Consider the following 6510-nt stretch of genomic DNA (forward strand, 5'->3'; position numbering starts at 1 on the left):
GGTGGATGTAATACTTAATCTGGTACTCATCAAACTCAGGAAATTCTTACAAAATATAAAATGTTGATAGATTAATAATAATGACTATAATTTTTAAACCATCATAAGCCCCATATTTTACAAATTTATTTTCATGGATCTATTATTCTTGGTTGGTACACAAAATAAAATAACTCAAAAACTACTAGTTTCGGTTATGATGCAACAATATTTTCAAAAAAATAGGCAATTCTCATTTAAAAAAAAGAAGTTGGTATCTACACAGGATACTCCTTAACCTTCCGGTAGTCGTCCGGTATTGTTCTTACGAACAATGTTTTTTAACAAATATGTTCAAAAATAGTATCCAAACTTTCATGTACCTCTCTTAGATAGGTATATCGTATATTTAAAATTATTTATTTTCGTTTTTGGTGTAGGTGTTTTTATATAATTTTATATTAGTGCCGATGTTGGCTAGGATACATTTGCGGCTGTATGTAAACTGCGGCAAGATTAACCTTTTTCTAAAAGTTGATATGTAAACTGCGGCAAAAAATAAATTTACATTATACAATCTGCGACAAAACCGATAAGATACATTATACAAACTGCGGCAATTTATTTTATATACCTTCTATATACGATATACCCATAACTATATTATAGTACCTAAATCACATATACCTACCTATGTGTACCAATATGTACGTATATCATTTAATTAATTATGTGGTGTTGCGTCTTGCGTAGAAATTGGTTAGGTAAATCCAAATGTATTTTTAAGTTTTAACGAAGTATATCGGTAATATCGGTTCTTTTACTTTTGATAATACTAGTTAGTTTAGTATTAAAAGTTTGATACTAATTCAACGTGATGGAATTTACAACAATGTTTAGCCAGAATGCGTGTAGTTTCCAATATTGTTATTTGTTTTTGAACAAGACGCGATCTGTCATCAACGTCTAATAGGTATATATTTTCAGTTCAGGGTATTGAGAAAGCCAGTTATAACGAGTCAAAGCTTAGATTTTTAATACCCTAAAACCGTATCCGTAACCTAAACTGAATGCTGAAAAAAACGTTTATGAAACATAAACTAAAACCGTTAAAATTAATATTGGTTTTTCAATCAGAGAATCACAGCCGTCGTTATTGCGTTTAAAATTTATTACTGATTGTTGGATATACTACAGCCTACAACAATAACAAATGTAATATTTACAAATAAATTATATAATGTTTACATTAATTCTTGATGATATAAGCCTATTTTTTACGAAGAGAATATATTTAAATGTTTTCATTACAACTGTAGGACACTAGAGCTATAATGATTTGTGTGACTAAAAAAAGCTTTTAATAAGCCTTTATTTGAGCTCTAAAAAATGGTTTAAACATGCTCAACAAAACACAATTTCTTCGAAAGACGGTTTTTAAAAACACGGTGAAGGAGAACAAAAATTTGGGCTATTTTATATTTATTGTTTCACAGCGTTTATATTACGTACTGTGAAATAAAAATGGCGGGGTAAAAATATAATTAAAAAATATGCAAACTTCTAAGGCTAGGTTAAATAAAAATAGGTCAATGCAATTACTATACATAAAAAAGAATAAACTAAAACCGTTAAAATAATGTAAGCTCGGGTTAAATTAACTGTCGTGGTGGGTTTTTCTGGTCAGGAAACCAAGTATCGACCCATAACTAAAAAATAAGAAAGACTAAAACAAAATATCCAACAAATGTATTTTGTTCAGATAAAAACCAAATTAAATTTGAAAAAAAAATCTTTTTATTTTTTAATGTTTTTTGAGCTGTGGTCGTCAAAGAGTTAAGGATATTGTGCCGAGGCATAATATGGCATAAAGTAGATAGTGTCGCTTGACACACGCTATAACCTACACCGTCTTACCCACGCACTCTCTTAAGCTAATCGCTAATGACTATATCCAAAAAATTATACTTTGCAAGCACTGTTAACTTGAGATGAGGAAAGATGGCATACATTTGTCGTTTTACGTCCGTTCCATTAGGAGTTTCTAGACCTCATTGACCATAATATGATATTAATACCCGGCGCTGTTCAGCCCTATAGTGTTGGGATTTCCAGACATTTCCGGGAATACCAAAAACTGTCATGAATGACATTTTTTTTCGGCAACTATTTTTTGTTTTAATAGACAGTCACGTATTTTGATATATTTTACATAAGTATAAAAATATATTATTTTAATAATTTCAAATGAATGTATTGTAAAATCTTTCAAGATAATATTTTTAGCAGAAAAAATAGTTATTTTGGATATTTGTTCAGAGTAAGTACTTATATGGCTATATTATATTATATGTACTACCTATATACTGATGAAACCTTTTAAAATTATTTTTATTATTTGAGAGGAAATTATATTTATTTTTTGTGTAAATATAATTTTAAAAAAAATCAGAGAATTGTAATGAGACCCATTGATTCCATCAAATAGCATCGATACCGTTAGTACAGGTACATACGGAATATATTATATTCCTATTGAAACCCAATATTTATATTTTTAAACAGTGTAAGTGATTTTTTAAATGGAAATTTAATTTGAATATTTAAATGATATACCTACCTACACCATTATTTAGCTTTATGGTGCGTAAACTATATATAGTTCGTTCCCGCAATTTCTGTATATGATTCCCGTAAATTGCACATCCCTTTTCAGTCCTAAAAGGCTAAAATATCATTGACGATAATATGATATTTATACCTCGGCGTTTCAGTCATAAAGGTATAGAACGTTAAATGATTGCATGAAAGTTTAGCACAATTTCTGGTCGGAAACCTTTTTATTACATTCAAACAAACATAATATAATATTTCGCCGAAGTCCGTACGACATTCGTTCGCCTCTACATATACACGACCGTTACATAAACACAAACACACACTCCTGTCAAACTCTATGAGACTCTCCTCGCACAGACTGCAGGGGTGGCTTTAAATAACAAAATATGATGTCGCCTCAGCACGCTTTGCTGCTCTTTGCTACCTATGTTAGTGACTATTACATGCTAAAAATATATTATATTATACATATTATTATATCAAAATATCGTGTTCCTATGCTACGTATAAATTAAATATAATAATATTAATGACTGTCTATGTCCTATGGTATACGCCACCACATATATAGAGTCGGATTCACAGCTAAGTCGTGTGTCTTGTCGATCAAATCACATTGTGATCAGGACCACCCCTAACCGGTGTTTCTAAACAATTGTATACTGTTAAAAACAAAATTATAAAAAAAAATCATCGACATTTTCTGAAAATGATGACTTGGCCCCCCCTAACCAATTATCTCTGGAGCCGCCCCTGATTGTAATTGGACGTTACTTTTTTGGTATCCAGCGTAATAACAAAGGTGAACCCGATTATACCAAGAATTGTTTACAGTTCAACTTTAAACCCCCCCCCCCCCCCCTGTATACGTTCTTGGTAAATTGTAACTATATAGTTACTACGCCCTCGCACGACACGATACCCGACGTAGCTGTGAATCCGGCTTTACTCAGCACCTGCTGGTACCTATAATATGTGAACGAACGTCACTCTGATGCGTCTAGCGAGGTGTAGCTCACAAAATTTGTAGTACCTACCGAAATTTGAAACGATACTTCGACGTTGTTGTGGTCGGCCGTTTGTTTATTATACCATTGTCCATCGAGTATATTATATTTTGTTAAAATTATTATTACCCAATGATTATACGTATAATGTACAGTGAAAAATAAAAATGTGGAACGTGCTATTTCGTCGATTGTCAACGTCTGCAATATTTCGAACGAGCTGCGCCGCGTCGTCGTCAAAAGCAACACTCGGAGCGTGTACGGTAAGCCGCGCATTGCTTCCTGCGGAACACGAACAACGTTTGTTGCTTCTCACACTTGTGGTACTGGTTTAAATATGTAAATCTGTATTTATGTATTTATGTATATATGTTTTTATTTAAATGTCATATGGCTGTTTTTAAACAACGGCGTATCGTTTTAAATCAATTTCACAACTTCAGGAACTCAGCACGAGCCACAAATGTAAAATCGCAAAAGTCTGAAGTATATAATTTTAAAAGTTGGAAACAAAAAACTTATGTGCAATATTGTATGATAACACTTGAAGTCCACAATATTTACATAATAATATGTAGATACAAAAAAATTGACTATATAGTTACTTATAGGGCAGGTATTAAACAAACTATGTCTAGGTTACATATTGCAAAGAGATAACTGTAAGTGTTTTAGTGCTGTCAAATTTCTAAAAAAAATGTACACCCAATAATTGTTTTGATTTATTATTAGAATAGCTGATACCCGTTTTTATTGTGTCAATGACACGTTTCGCATACCTTGTGTGTGAACATTTTTATCGATTTGATAAATATTTATAAGTACCTAGTAGTTAGTACCTACATGGATATGTGGACTTGCGGACAACTAAGTTCAATAATAACAATGTACAAACAATGACATGTGGTATTGGTGCCATTACTAGTTTAATGAAACTAGCATATGACACACATTTTCATTTAATGTTTATAAATGTATAAATATAGTAACTAATCAATAATAATAATTAACAATGCACAATTTACAAAATATATGTTTTTAGTGGTTTTAATTTACTTAACATTAGACGATTAAAAAAATTAAATAAAGCGGAAAAAAAGTAAATCAAATAAGCGTAAAATATAATACGATCACTATTCACTATATATTAATAAAACCCTAAACCTATATAAAACGTCGATAAATTCCAAACTTTTTAATTAACGACCAGAATATTCTTTGCATAATTAATGTTCCTCTTAATGTTATTATTATTTATATCAAGGACTAAAGAATATATCAAGTAAAACAAAACATTTTTGTTTTTGAATTTATTTGGTTAGAAAGGTTTTTTACCATATTATACATTATAGTAGTATAACAATACGGCCTTCCCACCTGTAAAAGATTATTATTGTTCGTCCTCACATAAAAATTATATATACAGTTTGATACCCGATGTCAATAATTTGAACAAAATAAATCCCTTAGAGATAACGTCATATACTTATAAATAAAATAATCTAATATATTATTCATTTTTCTATAATTGAAATTTTGGACAACTCTGACTTTTTTTATTCTCTTGGGATTCGAGTTATTGAGAAGCACACACTACAAAAATTACAGTAAGTACATAATGTTTTTTAAGCACACTTATATATTATATTCTATACAAATATAGGTACAGGTTGAAATGTTGAATCAACAAAATGTTTTATTTCATAATAACACCTATAGCCCGGTTGTTAGCTATAAAATCTTAAATATGTTAATTTCACAAATACTTGTTTCGTATACTTTTGTGCGCAATTTAACCAATAAACTATTTCTTGATTTTATAAACTGATAATGCACTTAATAACAAATAAAAACAGACATGAACACTAAGCCAAACAAAAGCCACATATTGAAGACATTAACTTCAATTAACCTTGACACACCAAAGAAAACAGTCGGTCATTATTCACTATAATACACTCTCACTGATTTTGGCAAACTAAATTAAAACAGCGGGGATGATAGGTCACCATTGTCATTTCAGATTCTATTTAAGGGGTATTTGTCTTTTTTTTTATCCCTTTTGTTTTTTTTCCGTAGGAGTTCTTGGAGAAAAATCTTGCTCGAGCTTTACACAATCACAGGAAAGTAATTTGGGAGACCAATAAATTGTTTTCAGAGACTGGTCAAGAGGGAACATTTTATATTATATGCAGGTAGTTTGATGGTTGATTAAAATTATCGTATAATTGTAAAAGTCTCTAAGCCACTTAATTCCACATTGTACCATCGCATTGTTCATTACTTTTGTATTTGCATCCGGTGTTTCTTATTTAGAAATATCCACGGACAATTCGTTAGTCACCAGCTGTCATTGCAGTTAAATCAGTTGCTCGGGCAAATGCCAGACTCAGAGGTCAAAGAAAACTATCTCTGCTTTCATTTCTAAATATCCTATACGAAAACTCGTTAGTTACTTGTCGTATTTAAGTCGGTGGTTTGGGTGAATGGAGTGAGTCTAAAAAACGATTTATTTTTCCGTTTTCAAATATCCCGTGACAACTTATTAGTAGTCACCTGTCGGCTGTCGTTCTAAAATCAGTGGGCCGACAGAACGCTAGCTGGGTCTAAGAACTGTCTATTTTTCCATTTCAAAATGTCCTCTGACAACATGTTAGGATTGCTGCTGCCATTATTAAATCAGTGATTTGGTCGAACGCTAGATATCCCACGGGTATGTAATATACGAACATAATATAACCAGCTAGGTATACCAACCTTGCCATATAGTAGTGAATAGATCAGGTTAGGTTAGATCATGTGATGTAATTTTGTGAATATTATAATAATTTTGTGTATTATAGTATATATTTTATATACATTTTTTACGACAACCGGAATTTCATCTGCAATAACCCTTGATAAT

Source organism: Acyrthosiphon pisum, chromosome A2 (assembly GCF_005508785.2).
Source record: "Acyrthosiphon pisum isolate AL4f chromosome A2, pea_aphid_22Mar2018_4r6ur, whole genome shotgun sequence".
In the NCBI taxonomy this organism is placed as follows: domain Eukaryota; kingdom Metazoa; phylum Arthropoda; class Insecta; order Hemiptera; family Aphididae; genus Acyrthosiphon; species Acyrthosiphon pisum.